Raw genomic sequence first — 21,484 nt, 5'->3', positions numbered from 1 at the left:
TAACCAGTTAATCAGGTGTGTTTGACCAGGGAAATCATCAAACAGTGCTAGACTCTGTCCTGGATATAGCACATTTTATATAATATAAAAGTACATACAGTGTACATAGGACATTGGACTACAAACAGTGTAAATAGTCAAGACAAAATACAATAAATACACGGGAAACTTGCAACACTGAACAAGAGCAGCATTAGAATAAGCTGAGCAGACATAACTATCATAAGTAGCAGCATATGAGGGCGTAGCAGCATAAAGAACATAACAACTGGAAACACTGTCTGTAAACTCACCATCGTGAGTCACAAAGCTCGGTCAAAACAAATATACTTCATATAGACATTCTGTGACTAAGAGACATTTTGAAAGTATTGTAAACTGGACCAAGGGACGAAGGACAAGAATTTGATAGGTCATGTTTTTTATAGTGTTATTGACCATAGAAAATAGATGGAAGGCATGTCACAGGCCAGTTAATAGCTTCATTCCCACAGTGACTCTAAGGTATTCGGAGTCATTTCCACAGCCACACCATGCTGTGGTTCCTCAGTGCCAAAACCTCAAGCTCCATCAATAGTTGTGGTTTTTGTCTGGTCATACATGGCTGAAAGAAAGAGGTTGGACTAAAGGTGGATGAAACAGTAGACTCAAAATAACCATGACAAATGACTTAAATATGTAAGGAATAAAACACAGTGGGGTTACTACGCCAAAACTGATCATTTTCCAATAATTCCACGAACCACAGTTTGTTCTTTTTATCCATTTACAGTGGCTTTTTATCCATTTACAACATCCATGAGACAAGTTAGTTCATATTACCAATTATAGCAACAATTATAGCTTTCCTCCGAGTGTGTAATACTGCCTCGTCATGCAACAAGAGCAGCACTTCGAAAGGAGGCGAATAAAGCATTTGTTAGCCTTCACCCTCCCTGGTTGGTAGTTATCATATGATAAGGGAGAGCTTTTTTTTACTGTTAGACTTAGATTACATGGAGTGTCTGTCATACAAGTCCATGTGTAAGTTGTTATTACAGAAACTATAACACTTAAATGATTGTATTAACATAATCTTGTGATTTGCTAACAGCTGTTATAGAAAATTAATCAGCACATCTGTCTGTGAAAAAGCAAACACAACTGCTGTTGTTTCTGATGGGCCTGAATCAGCTTGACATCTACAGACCTCACTGCCAACAGAACCACTGAGAATGTGAGCCACAGTGTGACTCAGCCATGTTATACAGTATAGAAGCTCACTCATGATATAGTAGCAGCTCAGTGATTTTAATAGACTGGAAATTTGTGAGGATTGTTAAAGAGCCATAGTTGATCCAGTAAGCAAGCTCAGCTCTGTGCTTGGATTGGATTCTGCTTCACTTGCAAGTCACTTGGAATAAAATTGTCTGCCAAATGAATAAATAAAAATGTTTTACAGATGCAGCTAAGAGGTTGCAGCCCTGTGCAAGGAATTCATCTTTTGGTTTTAAAATCAAAGAAACAGAAGATTTTAAATTGTTTTATACCACAGCGCTATTGAATTCTTGAAACTGACTGGTCTGAAGGTGTTGATTAATTTATTTTTTATTATTATTATAGCAGCTCTGACAGTAGTTTCAGCTGCAAAGCAGGTTTATATTAATGTACTCATTGTAATACATTAACATTTCTATTGTAACAACTAAAACAGGGACTTCTATGGTGGATGCTCCACATAAGCAGATTTTTAACAGTGTGCAAATTTTCGATATGGCGTAATTTTCTGTGAGGAGTTTATTTTGCATTTAGGACATGGAAGGAGTCTCCAGTGTCACAGGAAAGTCTTCAGGACAGAGGGCTTTGTGGGATCTTGGTAACATCACAAGCTGCATTTTTCTGAGAGGCTGGTGAGGGAATAACATTTGATAGCTGCCATAAAGTGATAACAGGAACTAACTTGCTTCATGGACATTCCATAACGTTAACTGTAACTATAAATGGATAAAAAGTATGATGTCATTCCTTAATAAATACAATATATTAGCGTTGACAAATTGCTGTAGTATGAGCCACATCAGGCCGCATCATACCTCACCACTGTTGATTATTTACCTATAACAACATGCCTTCCTTATATCAGTGATGAAAAGTTTCAGTTGTCATCTATTTTTTAAATATATAATGTATTTTTATTGTGTATTAAAAGGACATATTATTTAAAGATTCTCTGCAAATATAAATCATTTGCCATAGTGGGGGAAAGTGTCTAAGAGGAGCTGAGGGTCTAAAATTTATACTGGAGCCCTGATCATTGGTGTTTCATATTCTTTAAAATATTCATTTTTGTGTGAAATCTTTTATCTTTGGTTTGTTGCATTTTTATCATGGATTTTTTTCCCCATCAAGCTGTATTTTGATGTCGTGTTTTCTAATAAAACACAACACTTTTTAAGTGAGTAAACCAACTCCAATAACACTACAGTATTGCAACTGTAAATGCGTAAGTTAGTAGTCATTTATCATTAGATTTTCTGTTACTTATGCACAAAATGGGTTCACCCATAATAATCTAGGACTCCTGTAATTTCTAGAGCCTTTAAGGTCTACTGAGCAGCACTCTGCACTCTGAGCTCTGAATAAAAACTTGTGTGCACATATTGCCAATTTCTTTTCTGAAGAAAGTTCCAGCAGCTTTCCCTCTTTTCCCCTGCCTCAGCTCTGCTCCGGTATGATATTGCATGCCAGCTAATATTTTGTCTGCCTTCCCATCTGTCTCTGGCCTTGCCAAAGGCTCTTTGATCGTGAGGGAGGGTAGGATGGCCTGAGTGGGTTGGGGGCTTTCTGGGGTGAAGGAAACACATGTTGTTTCTCTGTGAGTTGTTATGAAAGTGTGTGTAGGGGGTGCTGTTGATGTACATCAATCCACATGACAGTGGTGGAATGCTGACCTTGTGCGGGGCGCTGGCTGTGGGTGGGCCGACGATGGAGGCACTTGCTCAATCATACAGCTCACATGGTTTGGATCACTGGGCCTCATCGCTGAGGAAGGAGAAAGAACGCACAGGGTCTACACTTATCCTAGTAATGCTGTTCTTGATGCTTATGAGCAAACGACTCTGGCACCTAACTGATGAAGATGCTCATGCGACCTATGATTTAAACGAATGTTTCCATCAAAGTTTTTTAGAGATTCTCTTTTAGGTTTCCTAGCTTCCCTATATAGACTTTGTGGATCCTTGGCGGCACTTTTCACTGTTTTAAATGTCTAAAAGTAAAATAACAGAGCATTTAAAAAAAAAAATCTATTCAAACACAGTTGACATTATTTTGAAGAATAGATGGTTTACATAACTGTCACAAAGCCACTGTAAAAAGCTTGAATTGAAAACGAAGGCTAAAGTTGCAAGGACACGGTATTATATTACAGGTCCAAGCTGTGCTGAATACAGATTTACAACTTTCCACATTTTTTAAAATTTAAATCTTGTCCTTGTTTAGTTATAAATATATTTTGTGGCACCACATTTATCACGGAAGACTGGCTGAAAAAAGAAGATTTTCAAGCTCCTTTAAGGCAGGAGTATGGTTCTAATGAAGGATTGAGAATGATAGATCATCCCTGCCAGTTTCCCAAGGCCTTTTTTGTGGAATGTTTTGGAGAAGGTTGATCCAAGAACACTATCTTCTGTTGCAGCCACTGAGTGCTGTAACTCTTTCATAGTCATAGCAGGCCTGCTTCTTCACTAAGAAGCATCTTAACACTATGACTATGCTGAACTCAACAGGACGTTCAGTGATTGTCACTGTGTCCATTGTATTTTGCTTCTATATTTATATCCTGTAAAAACCTGACACTCTCCCAAGTGGCGCAGCACAAAAGCATTCACCCTGTCGCTGGGCGATCATGAGTTTAAATCACAATAATGCCACAACCATCGATGGCCAGGAGTCAAGAGAGCAAAAATTGGCCATATAATATGGATGTTGAGAAATATGGGAGAATGAGCTAATGGGTGAGAATTAGCAAAACCAACCTGAGTAGAAAAGGGGGGGTGGGGGGACTGTGCTAAAGGAAATGTAGGCTGAAAGAGGCATTCAGCAGGTTATTTAATAATTTTACTAGTCAAACGCCAGTGGTATTTGCTAAGGTAAGACATGAAACAACATAAATCATATAATCATATAAATTTATAAATCATATAATCATATAACTTTTTTAAAAATACATTTAATTCTCTTGAAAATCTACTCTTAGAAAAAAAAAGCATAGCCCTTAAGAGTTTTTGGTTGTCCTGCTGGTGGAATCCCTTAAACGTTCTATGTAGAATCAATAAAGTGTTTCACAAAGCATACCACAGAGCTCTCTTTCAGAACTCCTTTTTCAGGATTAAATGGTAAGACCCCTATTCACAAACTATCTAATGCTTTATTTTTCTAAATGAGTATATTAAATACCAGATGGACCACAAATGAACAAATCAACTTGGAGGATTAAAATAGTATGCTGATAAGACTACTGATAAGCTGATAAGACTACACATTTTAACATCATAAATTTTAATAAAGTAAAATTTTAATATACGTTTTTATAAAAAAAGGTTTCTTTGGATAGGAAAAGGTTGTTAACATTCTAAAAGGGTTCTACTTGTAACCAGATCTGATATGGAAACGCTCTGTAGGGTTATTTATAGAACCTTTATGGGTTCCTGGAGTGGGACAAGCCATATGATTCGAGGTTTTTAGAGTTAACCTTTGTTTTGTGTAGACAGGGTTACCTTTATACAATTTTGTTACACATGACACTGATAGTTTCAGTCATGCGATTCTTTAACACAATGCTGCTCTCTACTGGTTACTCAAATACTACAAAACTGTAACATTTCACTATCAAATATTACTGATTATGTATTAGCATTTCCACTGTGATTATTTGTTTTAAATGATAAATAATGTGAAAATCTGTCTATGAAAATAAGGCCTAAATAAGTGTGACTGTCAGTAAAGCCATGAGGTCTAAGAGTCACAGACACAGCTAAAACATTAAGTGTGTCAGAATCGAACAATCACACAGTCACACAGACAAATATTCTTGTGATCAAATGTCCATTCTACTAAGGACTTTTTTAAACTCCAGGCCTCAGATCCCACTGCTGTGCAACTTCTTTGTACTCTAGCACATCATCAGCTAGTGAACTTATCAATGAACGACATGACATACCTTTTTTTTTTTTTATCAGTTTATAGGTACATTTAATGTTGTGGAATATCCACAAACCCACGGCTGTTATAGAAAACGAATCAACACCTGCTGACCAATCAGATTTGAGAATTTGTGGTATACTTAATAAAAGTGGTATAATAACAAATTGATATGGACTACCAACATTCAACCAATCAAGACAAGGGGGCAGCTTATACTTGCCTGGTATTCAGAAAGCGTCCCCTCTCGTACTAGCATTCAGGTGTTGTAGTTTTGACAGGAACAATGAAGGTGGCATCTTTTTGGATTTTAAACAATCTTCATCTAACTTCCATTCAAATCAGACTACACCTTTAATAGACAGGCTTACAGCATAGACCAGAGCCCTGTTTTTCAGTAATGGTACTGAAGCTAAGAGTCCAAATGTTCACACACATTTGCACACAATTCAGGCTTTTCTACATTATCATTTATATGAAATAAAATCTTGCAAATGAACAGAATAAAACTTCTATCCTCAGAGTGTCCCTTACAACCCAGTGTAAAAAAATGGCTTCAATATAATAACAGTTTTCACCACATAAAAGAAAAACTAAAGCCTCTAGGCACACAGCGACATTCAAGCTACTGTAACACTCAGTGAATTATTCATGGCATTTTAGATGTGAAAAAAACAAGTGTGCCATATAATCATTATAAATTATGGCACTCAGGAACATGACTGGATGTAATGTAATTGTCAACCTGGCATTTCTGAGCAGAGCTCAAGGCTGAAACACTGCCAAAATTACATATACGGTACATACACACTTAGAAAAAAAAAAGGTTAAATCTAGAAATGATGGGGTTCATCAGCTTGTAACTGAAAAACAAGAACTTTTAACTATTAAAAGAACCCCAAACTAGGCAGTTGGGCAGCTGTCAAGTGTCAGTAGGTCTGTGCCCACTGTAGCCTCAGATTCCTGTTCTTGGCTGACAGGAGTGGAACCTGATGTGGTCTCTTGCTGTTGTAACCCATCTGCCTGAAGGTTCGATGTGTTATGGATGTGTGAGTTACACACAGCTTTTCTGCTCACTACAGTTGTAAATAGTAGTTATTTGAGTTATAGTAGACTTTCTGTCAGCTTGTACCAGACTGGCCATTCTCCTCTGACCTCATTCATCAACAAGACATTTCCGCCTGCAGAACTGCTGCTCAATGGATGTATTTTGTTTTTCGCACCACTCTGAGTCACCTCTGGAGTCTGTTGTGCATGAAAATCCCAGGATAGCCACAGTTTTTTGAAATACTCAAACCAGCATAGATCCCATTTTTCCCCATTCTGATGTTTGATGTGAACATTAACTGAAGCTCTTGACCTGTATCTTCATGATTTTATGCATTGTGCTGCTGCCACATGCTTGGCTGATTGGCTTGTTGCATGAATGAGCAGATATACAGAAGCCTTATCATTCTTTTAAATTATATTTCATTGAGTTAAATAAGACCTATCTCAACCAAACCATTTTCCTCTAACAGATTTTAAAATGGATGTGGAAAGCAGCCTTTGAATAGACTGATCGTTCTGTCCTCTGTTCAGATGCAAGTGGCCTCCTTCTCAAGAACCCAGTCAGACTAAAAGCTCCTGTATTCCACCCACTGTATCAGCTAGTTTACTCCTAACGTGTGTTAGTCATCGTATGGGCTGAAGAGAGCCGCTAAGTGGCAGGCTGAAATTCATTCAGTCCGCAACGCCAACCCTGTCTTGCTCCTTGCTTCTGATGCAGAAGTTAATCCCTGTACTGGGCTCTCCCTCCTGCCATGTGGAGCACGTACTGACAGAGTCGTGACTAAAAGGGAAACTCCCCGTGGCAGAGGGGCTCTTAAGAGCTGGATGTGGATATTACCTCAGTGTGCTTGGTGCTGCTGTTCATTTCATCTGTGTTTACTGTAAGCAGTATGGAGCTTCACTGAGGCAGTTATTAAACAATCAGATATATCTGTTCCCTCTTGCAAGCACAGATAAGGAAGTGCCAGGAGGAATGCATTTTAATCAATACCTATAGCTGTAATTTATACATTATTGATGATGTCACGTAACTCATTGAATAGCTCAGACACTGTGTGTGTGTGTGTGTTTTAATTTGTTACAGAAAATCACAACCCACCATGACCAAAGCTATTATGTTCTCATAGTCGTTAAGCTATTAAACCGATCAGTTGAATTGAAAGGGTTTAATCCAAATCTCAATAACTCAAAAACAACTAGCCTACAAAAAATGTCAACTTGGGCCTAACGTGTTCTTTTGATGGAAAGTTCAGGAATATATTATACATTTATGTTGTATATTTATATATGTACATTTCCATGGCTTCAATAAATACACATTTGCATAATGATCCTAATATTTAGATAGTTGAATTATGTTCATATAATATATCTGTTTGGAGGGGGTCTGGTTCCACATTTACGAGAACCACAGTGTTAGGTTTAGTGCAACACAACGGCATCACAGTTAAAACCATTCATTAGAACGGTGCATCTCCTGTGCTATGCTATAGATGGCACTGTTCTGGCACTTCTGCTCATTCAGCAGCACTTGGCAAATCAAAAATACTGAACCTTATTGCAAGTGAAAGGAGTGGGTGTGAAACAAGAAGAAACAGGATGCGATCAACAGAGCTCTAAAGATGGAATTAGATCACCCTGAGGAACGGTTTAGCTTCTTGGTATACTTTCTGCCTTTGTTTGAGATAAATGCCAAAATGATCCTTTTAAATCAGTTTCCAGAGTTCAGTACGCTACTAGGGGAAATAAATGGTTGCTCAAGGGTTGACTTGGTGGTTAATGGTGCTTTCTAAAGAGGATCTATTTGGAACCTTGTCTGAAATGGAAATCATCTGTTCTAAGGACTTCTCTAAAAAGGACAAACCAAAGAAGCCTATATAGTGCTAGATTGAACGTTTTCCTATGTAGTAGTCTACTGGTTCCCAATATGAAGGCTTTAAATCCAAATGGAAATGTTTCCTCCTGATTTAAATAAATGTCTGGTGGCCTTCACATGGTGAAATTTTGATATTGTCTGAAAGCTATCATCTGTTCTGAAATAAAATACACTTCACATTGCATATACTTGTGGTATGGAACCATAAGTTCTAGCATTTTAAAATTTGGTAAAAAATTTAAGATTTCACTCTGACTGCGGCACAGGGAGCATCGGAGACATTTTTTTACAGCCAGTGCACTGACTTGATTAAGCTAATGTCCATTCTACTATGGCACACTTGTTAAACTGGCCTCTTTGGCTTGGGCCAAAACCTGATTTGACCTCATTTTGCATCTTTTTTGGTTCACTGTTTTCTCAGACCACCACACAAATTCCAGCTATTAACTTTTTAATCATAGGTATAAGTATAACTGGTATAGAGAGTTGCCAAAACTAGTTATTCATGTACAATGTATCAGCTTAACAAAATTTTGCTATCATTCTACATTTCCTCTTGTTATTTATTAATGGGATCACTACAGAATGTCATGTTTTATGTGTGATCTTCAGCACAGCACAAGAGGCAATACAATGGCCCACTTGAGAAACCTTTTGTACCCTGTGCAAGATGCTATTCAACTGAAACAGAGAGGGATGAAATAAACATTAATGTCACACTGCAGGTCTTTGGTTGAATTACCTGATGTTAAATGAACAGTGCTAATGTAGGCTGCCTCTCAAAAGTTGAAAACAATAACCAAGGCCTCGCTGAGGCCATCTAGTTATTTAAAGGACCTATATTGCACACTCTGCACAGATTTTATTTCCCCCCTCAAGCCCACTTATAATGTGCACCAAAACACTCATACTTCTTTTTTATGTTTCATGAAGAGGCTCTTTGTATTATTGTTCCTTTAAGACTGATAGATTTAAATAACCTCTTTGGTTCTGTTTGGTTCACCTCTTCACAAGCAAAATGAGACACCCCACGCTAATGTAATCCAGGGTAGCTAATCACAAGCACAGTGACAGACAGTGTAGCTAATCTAACCTGAATGCTAGGCACACAGCCACTAGCAAGCTGGAAATGAGTGAATGTACTCCTGGAATGACAAATGAAAGACAGTCTCCCTGAAACAAAGCCCACAACAGTCCAAATTTATAAATCATGCTTCAAGAAATCTCTAAAAGTGGCAACCCAGGAACTAGTGAGATCATGAATCTCTAACATGGTTAGCTAGTTTAATGCTGCTGAAACGTACGCCTAACTAGGCAAATGGCACTATGGACTAAGGAATTTGCAAGAATTAGCAAAGTGGGTCCGGCCTGACTTTGTACAATACTCGTGCATGCTTGATGTTCAAGGGCAACATTCCTGACTTCTTTGAGGTTGAGTCTCCGATCCCTGAGGTTGTTGCTTGCAAGTTGCTAGACTGCTGCTAGGCTTGTTCAGAGCAGGCATGGCTTCATAGCATAATCAGAGAACAAACTAAATAGTCATTAATAGATAAAATAGTAATGAAATATCTCACTTACTGATTGTGGGTTTGCTGTTGGGTCCAGTGTAGTACATTAATTAATTTTTTTTTTTTTTTTTTTTGCAGAAATTGCACTTTATTATGCTTCATTTAAAAAGCAGGAACACCAGAAAAACAAACCTCAGCCACATCAGGCACATTAAAACTTGAATAATGCTGATAAAATGTATTGATCTTCAAAATATGGGTGTTTTAACAGCTGCAAGTTAATTTAGTAATAATTAAAATAAAAATAACACCAATAATAATAACAACAACAACAACAACAACAATAATAATAATAATAATAATAATTATTATTATTATTATTATTATTATTGTTATTATATCTACTATCATTGTTGTTGTTGTTGTTATATTGTTTACTTTTTAAATATTTTTTTCCTGAATTTGTACTCAGTTTTGGGGGCAAAATCAGTTATGTTGTCCTTAATGTCTGGTTCTTTATGCAGCTCCTTAAAAATCTGCAATTTCCATGTGAGGGCATATATGGGCTGCAGTTGCCTAGGCAACAAATGACAAGGGCTCCATTTCCTCAAAGCGTAATGATTATTGTTATGTGGGAGATACATGCTTTTCCCATATTAATGAAGATTGTCATGCTACTATGCTTTTGGCTAACCTTAAGTGTGTCCTCTAGCCACTTAAGCTGACTGTGTGTGTGTGTGTGTGTGTGTGTGTAGGTGTAGGTGGGTGTTGGTTGGTGGGGTAGTAGTGTAAGTTCTTGCCTTTCCCATTTTCACACGATGCCGTGGGCGATGCTCCCAAAAAAGTCTTATCACATTTCGGTGTTTCACTGATGAGTGAAAGAAATAATGATGAAACATTAATCACACTACAATAATACCCAGCTATATATTTCTTTGTATGAATTACAGTGAATTTAACTGTAGAAAATTGAGGTGTGTGAAAAAACACCCAATATTCTAGGTATCTGATACAATGCATAATATACAGTACCAATGTACAGCTATTCTTAATGATAATTTTGTGCTCTCTCTCTCTCTCTCTCTCTCTCTCTCTATATATATATATATATATATATATATATATATATATAGAGAGAGAGAGAGAGAGAGAGAGAGAGAGAGCACAATATATATATATATATATATACATATATATATATATATATATATATATATATATATATATATGTGTGTGTGTGTGTGTGTGTGTGTGTGTGTGTGTGTGTGTGTGTAGTGTCCAATTAATTAGAAGAAGCAGCTTTTATTTGTCATATACTCAGCATATCCCAGCTTGTTAGGAAGTTGGGGGCAGAGTGCAGGGTCAGCCATGATACTGCAGCCCAGGAGCAGAGAGGGTTAAAGACCTTGCTCAAGGGCCCAACAGTGGCAGTTTGGCAGCGCTGGTGCTTGAACCCCTGAGCAGTAACCCAGAGCCTAAACCATTATACTACCACTGCCTGTATTATATAGTTCAAAATACTCAAAAGCCATTATGCATGCAGTTACACTATACTATTTATAGCAAGAGATCATTTATTCATCGTCATTAATCACTTTATCCTGGTCAGGGTCAAGGTGGATCCGGATCCTCTCCCGGGAACACTTGGCATGAGGTAGGAATACACGTTGGATGGGATGCCAGTACATCACTGTGCACCATGCACATCCTTCATTCACAGGGGCAATTTAGAGTACGTAGCATGTACCCTTTACTGTTAGTGCCAATATAGGTTATTTAGCACATACTGTAGGTCTACATAGATAAGTTTAATAATAATAATACTAATAATAATAACAAAATCTAATCAAATAAAAATAATAGACATGTGCCCTGTAATCACCAATTACACAGTTTGTTCAGGCACCACATGCGTGTACATTCATGAAATTGATTTTCTTTGGTTTCTAGTTTTCTTTCTTGGTTATTTCCTGCTTCATTATGTCAGTCCTCTTATTATTTCCAACTATGTCAACAAAATTAATCTCCTCCTCAAATGCAGGGTGACATCATCACTCAACAAGATATAGGTAATGAGCCAAAGGTTGAAAGAAGAGAAAATACACTTTATGAATATTTAACGAAGGTAAAGGGCAGATGGGTCTTTCAAATTAACAGAACAGCTTGGTGCAGATATTAACATTAAAGCGATCTGCAGGGGGATAATGGCGCCATGCTGTTACATGCAGTTTTAATGATTCATTGTTGAAAGTTCTCTCATCTTGAGAAGTGATGAAAATCACAACTGATGGCAAAAAGTAAACTGAGGCTTGCAATGAAACATAAGTTTTAAAGATGCTTCCTTTCTGGCTACCTTATATTTTAGGTATGGAATGTACGATTTTGGAATTTCATCATCTCTGGTAGAAAAATGATATTACAAGCTACATGCAGAATGACATTATGTGGATTAATCTCATGACTGTGTGCCAAGTCAATATACATTCAGAGAATTCACTAAGTAGAGAGCCTAAATCGTAATGGCAGCAATGGTGTACTGGCAAACTATTTAGTACAGCAGTATGCAGTTTGGGACACAGTATTTGTGTATAGAGAGTTTTTTTTTATTGTGAACATCAGTGTGTCTGTTACAGTTACTACGTGTCAACTGAAAGAGCAAAACCTCTCAGTGGTGTAATATCACAACGCACTGTTATTAAAACTAGCCTCTATCTGCTTTAGAGAGGTACAAACTAGCCCACTAACTCTAGCTAGCTAGCTAAAATACAGCATAGAGAACAAAACTCTCACCTCTGGTCGCTTCTGATGTGTGCATTTTTATTTTTTCTCAATGTATTTCATTGAGAAACTGTGTATTTTTTTCTCTACCCTGTTAAAAAAAAACAGAGTAACATATAAGTTACACACTGAGTGTGAGCAGAAAAAAAAACAGAGACAAAAATACAGAGAAACACACAAACACAAACATGAGTTCTCTAGTTAAACAACTACACAACTGGGTAACAATACAAATTCCACAGCAAGAATAAATTGTCTGACTATCATCAATCATTCGCTAGGTTCCCACCACAGAAAATAAATAAATGCCTTACCTGTTCAGCAAAAGTCTTGAATAAATATTTTTCTTACAGCATCATACTGACACTCTAAGTCCCATTTGTTTACTCTCTCTCTCCTCTTATTGGCTGGCAGCTCCTGTCTGTCACTAAGCAGTCAGATTGTTTTCAAGCTTGAATCTGTGCTGGCGTATGATGTATGCATACAAATCTCTTGCCAGTTCCAACCAGACACTTCTGATATGGCACTGACTGTGCTTGACTATTACAGGATTGCCAGGGTGACTCACAGCAGCCTAGGAGCAGCAAATTATAGAGTATTATTTTGTCCTGTCCCTCAAAAAAACCTAATTTTTGAATTATTATTATTAAATCGCTGTAGCTTTAAAAATATGTTTGCTTTATAAAATCATTTTCCAAAATCTAAGGACCCTTCAAAGTAATACAAGTAGCATAATAGAAATGTAATACAACTTCACATTTTATTATTTTATTTATAACTGCATTTCACACTTTTATATTCACTTACAGTTACGTTTGCTGTTGAGGAATGTCTATGAAACAAGTTTGTTCCTGTTATCACTTAGGTCACAGCAGCTATAAACCATTAGTCTGTTTATTTGGAGCGTCAGCTATTCAAGTTCCTGTGTATGTTGTGATAACAAATTAGAATGAGTACATTAATATAAACCTTATATTAAATAGCTATTGGAAGTATTATTATAGAAATTTAATTAATACCTTGGGACCAATCAGAATCAAGCATTCAGCAGCGATGTGGTTAAATAAAGAATGTTGTAGCTGAAGCTCCTTCAGTTAGACAGACCAACCTTCCTGGCCTTGCTGTAGGCAAGTACAAAGAAAGACCAAATGTCTCATTGTGAAGCTGTGAAAAATCCTCGCTTTTGTCAAGAAAATGTCACAGCATACACACACAGGAAGTTTTTGATGACCTTGGTTGCCTCCTGCTGTCTTCACATGTTCCTTGATTTTATTGCGTTCTACTAGCAAATAGCATTATTTAACAATACAATAGACTAGATGGAAAAGTAAATGGAGTTGGCTTTGAATTTGGTTAGCAAATTACTTCCTGTCATTCACTCCTTAGCCGGAGGTCAACATGCATAAAAAAAAAAAAAAAACCTGAATAGTTTTTCACCGAGCTGGTCTTGACTTTAAAGTGTGACTCATCTCCTTTTAATGGGGAAGAAAGAAACAACCTCGCATCTGTTAGCGGTGATTTGGTACGCTCTACCTGTTCTCCTGTGATGCAGTGTCTAAGCTAAATGATGCAAGAAAGTGGTAATGGGTCACCTTAAGTGTCGGTGCTGCTTCACTGGGCATAATGAGCTCTTTTTGTTTTCTAAAAAAATAATAAAACAGCCACATATAAAAGGTTGAGTCTTATCAAAATTCAAGTATATTAGGCCCTTTTATTTAAACAAAAAGACTAAATTTAAGAGAATGTGGTGCTGATTGAAAGCAGAAATACATCATGAATGCTAACATTGACAGGCTTTATTTCACTCGATAGACATAGAAAGTGCTGTGAGAGATGTGCCACATGAACTCAAACTGTGCTGGGTGGCTATTAGCCTTCTGCTGGAAAAGTTTTGCAATCATCAGATGCTGATGTTGTGTAACAGTCTAGACTTCACTTGTCACAAATCTTTTTATTCTGAAGGGATGAAGATGGTCAAATACTCAGATTTACACCCACTCTAAGTACACAGCACACATAAAACACAAAATCCAGAACATACGCTAATAGGGAGAGAATAAAGTTTCCATGATCATCCTAGTCTTTTATTAGCAAAATTCAGCCTCAGAAATAAAATCAAAGCCGCCGATAGATTCGTTGAACTCATTGGCTCAATTATGAAATCTGCAAGTGCTTTCATCCTGACCATTGAGCGGTTCCGACATCCAGAGGCGATGGATGAGATTACATCAGTGTGTGGGCAGGTACAGTTACTGTGCACCACTGAGTCACTTTGTGCAGGCAGCAGTGATGAAAAACACTTTCACTGCTCTATGGTCCAAACTTTAATGCACTTCTGAAGTCTCAGGGCATAAGATTGACAATTTTGGGCTTTAACTTCACCCATAGACAGGAAATTAATCTTTTACTCAATTAAACTTTCAAACACAACAGCACAATATGAAACAGGAAGTCATGGTCTTGTGTGATGATCCAGATTGATATTATTCTTTAGTAAATCGAATCAGAGTTATGCATAATAAATCATTACCAGTTCGCTGATTAATGTTGACAGAATGAGAGCTAGGCGAAAATTAATTTGGCTCTCCGCTCTCCATTTCCTCTCCTTAATGTTTTAATCGGCAGGACAAGGTAGATGCCTGTTTTTTCCTTAATCATAATAGCTTCTGAAATGTTTTTGCAGCCAGCTATTTATAGTGCAAATTAATATACTAGATATACTAATTGAGCAACATATATTTACTGGAACCATTACAACATTTTATTAACGTTAACTTCCTGAAGTAAAACCAATTGCACCTGTTTCATGTGTAAACACAAATTAAACATTACACTAAAATTAATACATTATTTATGCAGTAAAACATAATACATTATGTTTTTAAAGTGATTGAGCTTTAGAATAAAAACTGAACAGCTTATACACACATTATTGTAGCTGGCATCTTTCAAAACCCATTCGATTCAAGTGACCAGTCAATTATAATTATAAAGAATGATATCTTAATAAATGATAACTATAACAACGATAACAATATTAGCTTATAGTGATCGCCACCATTGGTACATCATTAGAAAAGGAAAATAATAAAATCACACCTCTAGGAAAAGCACAGATATAGGATATGTAATGAAAGTCTTTTGAAACAGACAGGATGGTGGCACAGGGGGAAGCATTGCCTCCTCACAGCAACTTAGACTCAGAGTCCTGTTCTTGGATGACAGGAGTAGAACTCAATGTGGTCTTCTGCTGTTGAAGTCCATCTGCCTCAAGGGTTGACATGTTGTGCATTTGTCATATCGGCGCCAGAAACGGTGTTCAACTACAATTCCCAGCACACAGTGTGGCCTACACAAATGGCCACTAAAGACTACAACACCCAAACACTCTCATGTTCACATTCACCTGATTACTGATTTCACACACCTGGACTCAATCCCATCCCAGCACATTCACAGTATATAAGGACATTCAATTCATTCATTCAGTGCGAAGTATACGCTCTGTGTCTTTCCATACTAGTCGTTACCAAGCTTTTGTTTATTGAATGCTCTTCTGGTTTTGACCCTATTCTGTTTACAGTTCTTGATCTTGCCTATCCCTGTTTACTCTGTTTGTATATCACCTGTCCTGTGCCTGTTTTTTGACCATGTCATTGGATTATGTTTTGGTTGTTTGCTATGGCTCTTAATAAACATTAAGTACCTGCACTTGCATCCAAGCCTGATCCCTGACAGCATTCTGAGATGCTTTTCTGCTCACCATGATTACAAAGAGTGGTTATTTGAGTTACCATAGCCCCCCTCTCAGCTTGAACTAGTCTGCAATTCTCTTCTGAGCTCTCGTCAACAAGTTTTTTTTTTTTTTTTTGCACCATTCTGTACAAACCTCAGAGACTGTTAAGCATGAAAAGCAGATTTCCAAGCAGTTTCTGGAATACTCAAATCAGCCCATCTGTCATCAACAACCATTGGCATAAATATATATTAATGAACATGTCTATTTATTTGTATTATACTATACGGTATGTTTGGTCTTACTGAAGTAGTTATTCAAGGCTTCTGTTGTCAGTAGCAATGCTGTATTTCTCTGATTTATTTAAAAGTACAGTATTTGAAAGTGTCTTTCATTAATTTTAATTAAAAGCGTTTCTTAAAAAATGTTCATCTATTTTCAGAATTGACAGGCTTTAAATGATTATTAAATGTATAGTCACTCAAAATTGCTGTACATATAAACATGTAAATAAGCCCTAGAAAACTGGACAACAATATATAAAATTCTTTGATTTATTACTTGTGTGCACTAGGTAACATAAGCTCATAATAAGCCCATAAAGACCCATCTGCAGTGTATTGCTGTATTTGCACTTCTCTGTTCACACACACACACACACACACACACACACACACACACACACACTCCTTTCTTAGTATCCACGCTGAGCTGTGTGGTGAATTTTCACTAGCTTCTCTAAGCCAACACTGGTCTTTTAGGCTACTCTGTGCCCACGCAATCCACTGATGACATCCAGCACGTAGTGTTTTCTCTCTCACACCTCTCACTCTATGTCTCTCTCTCTCTCTCTCTCTCTCTCTCTCTCTCTCTCTCCTCCAGCCTGTTCACATTGCTGATTATGGGCAGCCGAGTGGCGCCGTTGCCACAGCAACTGTGAGTCATTCTGCGGCAGTCGGTTAAGTCACACTTCCACTGGAGAATTTGCTCCTCCACACATCTTTCACTCTCTCACTCCATTCTCTCTTTCGCCATTCTCTACGTTCCTGTCCATTTCCAGGCAGTACAGAAAGAAACGTCTCAGGTTTTATTGTGAATGCATAAATGCGCAGCATGAGCAACTGCACCTCAATGTCCACTCTGACTGTGCACTTAAGCCTGCTTTTTTGAGATGTTCAGAAGATTTAGATTTTAGCCAGCACACATTTATGGTTTCGCCACCACGCTGCAGGATACAGTTGGGTTTCTATGGTTGCAGTGATACTCAGATGGATTTGTAACCTACTCGTTATGTGGTGCAGACCGATATATTTCTATTAAAAATTGTAGTCACATCCACCAATATGAGTGTCTTAAATAAATTGCCAGTAGGTTGCAGACCTGGACAAATGTAAACCAGATTGTCAGTTATTAGCCAGACTCTGAAGAGTGTGCATAACATATAGCATAAAGAGTAGTACTGACAGATATATGGGTTGGACAAAGTGGCAAAAAAAGTGTTATCACATTTGTTAGGTTAAAAGCAGACCTGTCAAAGGAAGTTCCCACAGTTGCCAGTGTGTTGCAACGGATAGTTCATGTGGTCTATACACAATGCGGGGTTGTGAAGAGACCCTTAAGGCCTTCATGCAGAGACAATGTTTGGCTGGCTTCTTCAAACAATATGATGTAATTGTGGAGCATCTACAACTAAAAAAATAACACTATGTCTAAAATGTAACACTATAAATACAATGTAACACTACAACTACAGTGTAACACTATAACTACAGCATAACACTACAACTACAGTGTAACACTATGTCTACAATTTAACTCTATAAATGCAATGTAAAACTACAACTACAGTTTAACACTATAAATACAGTGTAACACTATATCTACAGCATAACACTGTAACTATGTTGTAACATGACAACTAAAGTGTAACACTATAACTACAACATGACATTATAACTACAGTGTACAGTACAGTTGAGGGTCAGCCCGAATAAATTTAAACAAGTAAACTCACTGTCTATACATTGCTAATCCGAGATCAAAAATAAATATATAAAGTTAAATTAGTATTAAGTGAAATGTCTTCTCTTGATAAAGGTCTAAGGGAAAACTTACAATCAAACCAGGTCCACACACACATACACACACACACGCACACACTAAGATAGTGTTACTGCTGATGAATGGAATATATATGTGTGTGTGTGTGTGTGCATGTTTATATGTGTGTGTGTATTTTTTGTGTGAAACAAGATATACAAATATATACAATTTACTGGTATAATTTTCTGTTTCAGTTCAATTATAATTGATCAAATGGTACCACAAATTAGAATGTTGCAATCATTTGTTTTATGGGTTTAATATCTCGATGTGATATTATCGACATATCGATGCTTGCATGCACATTAATGATTGTGTGTTAGTAAAGGCGGAATATGAAAACAGCTTTTATAGACTTGCCTGATAATTACAAACTCCTCTTTCAGTAGATGGCAAGGACGTTTTAAAAGTGGAAAAATGTCCCACACTTGTATTAAATTTTTTTTGAAAACATCTGGATGTGACAGTCCATTCCCCTGTCTGCTGAAAGAGAGCCCAAGGGCACGGCATTTCTAATGACGGATGGGGGAAGCTGCGGCAAAACAGAAGGAGGGCTGAATGACGCAAGTGGTGAGAAGAGGAGCCCCACGCTCAGCCTGGAGAGAGGAGGAGGAGGAGAGGAGTGGGGGAGGAGAGCAAGAGAGGGGGATGCGTGGGCGTGTGTGTGGGTGGATGATTCTCAATGCTAGTCACCTTCCCTGGGATGTTTTTTTTTCTCTTTATTTCTCTCAAACACACACACACACACACACACACACAGACATGGTGTCATAAGCCCTGAATGTGTGCTCATTCATGGGGGCTACACGCTGTATGACTCATTCACGACAGCTGGCTTTGGTTTCTTAACAATCTCCCACTACGTTCTGCATTCAGTCCTCGCACACAAACGATACAAAATCCAGCACTGAAAATAACACCCTTTCCCTCCACGCTTCAACAGCGAGACATCCACTATAGTTGCACTGAAATCTGACAGCAACAGGGTTTTCCGTCCTTTGTTTGTTTTTTTTTGTCTTTGTCGGTGAAAAAAAGAAATTTACACAATTTTTCCCTCACCCTAATGTCTAACAGCCAACACATATGATGTCAGACATTTTTTTTCCTTAATATTGCTCTGGTTCTATGAAATGTAACTAAGAACTGATGGAAGCCTATCTAAGGCCAAAATTTAGATTAAAAAAAAGCTTGTCATGAATAAATGCCAATATACGCTCACTGGCCACTTTAATAGAAACACATGTACCCCTGATCATTCATGCAATTATCCAATTAGCCAATTATGTGGCAGCAGTGCAATGCATAAAACTATGGAGATATAGGTTGAGAACCTTGAAAAAAAAAAAAAAACATGTTTACATGGTGAACATGTTATCTGTCCTTTTGTGTAATTTGTATTCTGTTTGGACAATGCGTGTTTAGTCTATCTACTTTTACTTTCTCCTCCAAACAAATTCTGGGGGAAAAAATGATGAGTAAATAATGCACCTCAATCACATTCATTACACCTACGACTGTATTTCATGTGTGACTTCTCAATCACGGCTGATGGTGTGTTATGTTATGTTATGTTAAGCAGTGTTTCACTCTGTGTAATCACCTGCCATGGCTGTCACTGATAGGCTGCATGAATCTACAGTCTGGGCTAGAAAGAAATCAGCCACAGCCTCACTTCTTCATACCATTCTGTGTATTTTTCTTATCACTATTGGTTGTGCTGTTGGGTTTACTTCTAGAAAAATCCGAAGTAATCTGCCTTACAGCAAGTAATCTGATACTGACGATAAAAATGAAACCATATATTGATGTCCTTTTATTTCTGTAAGACAGGATGGGCTTAGCCCTGCTAGAATATTTATAAAAGCTGTCCCTAGTAGCTATTATGAATTTCACAGTAACTAAAATAAAGCAAACTGGCAAATGTGGATGTGGATGAGTCAGATTTCCGAATAAGACAGACTTGTTAGCTTCATTAGCCTCATAGCTTTTAGCTGAAACACACTAAATATATTTCTACTGAACCCATAAAAATGTCAGTTTTTCATGAGCTTTTTCCATCAAGAAAAATGTACATGAACTTTTCAAAAAGAAGGCATTGTTTATTCACAGATGAAGCTTTCAAGCCGAGTGGTGAATGGGTTCACATTTTTCAGCACAGCTTAATTGGAAAGGAGAAACTGAACGGCCTTCCAATAAATGTGTGTGCAGAATCCTCCCTCTGAGTCACAGATGTCTCCCACACACTCTCTGTCTCCCTCTGATTTGTTAAAAAGGGTTATCAGCAGAGAGATGGTGGTAGGGATGGAAACGAGGAGGAGAGAGATCTCTTTAGAGTAGATGAGATGTTGAGTGGCGTTGCTGTTGTTTAATAGTTTAAGTGCTTTTGTGTGTTTCCAATGACTCACTCATCACCTATGTTTAATGGATTATACTGGGTATTGGGCTTCAAAAGCACCTCTGTTTCCACTATTAGACACCCATGCCTTAGAATAATATACAAGCTATACAAGCAGTACGAGCTATCTAGCCTTAAATATAGACTGGAAGCTAGAAGAACCTCAGAGGAGAAGCAAGCATGCTGAAGTGAGGCTTGTAGAGTGAGCCTGGCGCAAGAAGAAATCCCCATGGAGAGCATATGTGCTGCCATTACGCTGCAGAAAAATAACGCATGGCACAAATGTCTGCTCCCAGCCAGCAGGCAATCATCTAAATGGGGGCCAAGCTTAGACAGAGCACATAAGGAGTGCTGTCTCAGTATCTCTTTGTATCTTTGATCTTATTTCTCCAAAGACCTCTTAAGGCCTCTGTGCATTTGTCTGCCAGCTGTGAGCTCTGGATATAATGTGAGGGTTCTCTCACACAAGGCATGGAAAATGATGAAAAATTTTCAGTATCATATCCATTAAAATATATACACTCATGTGTCCTGATATTAGGAACATCTGTACGCCTGTTCATTCAAGCAGACAATCAAGTGGCAGTAACAATGCATACAGTAACGCAGATACAGGTCAACAGCATCAGTGAATGTTCTTGGCAAGAACATCACAATGGGGGGGGAAAGTGTGATCTCAGTGACTTTGGCCAGACGGGCTGGTTTGAGTATTTTAGAAACTGTTGATCTCCTAGGTTTTTCATGCACAATGGTCTCCAGAAAGTGCACAGAGTGGTGCTAAAAAAACAAAAAAATATCCAGTGAGCAGCAGTACTGCGAGTGAAAATGCCCTGTTGAGTAACTCAAATAACCATTTT

This window comes from Pangasianodon hypophthalmus, chromosome 11, assembly GCF_027358585.1.
Source record: "Pangasianodon hypophthalmus isolate fPanHyp1 chromosome 11, fPanHyp1.pri, whole genome shotgun sequence".
NCBI lineage: Eukaryota > Metazoa > Chordata > Actinopteri > Siluriformes > Pangasiidae > Pangasianodon > Pangasianodon hypophthalmus.
This window is presented reverse-complemented; position numbering follows the sequence as displayed.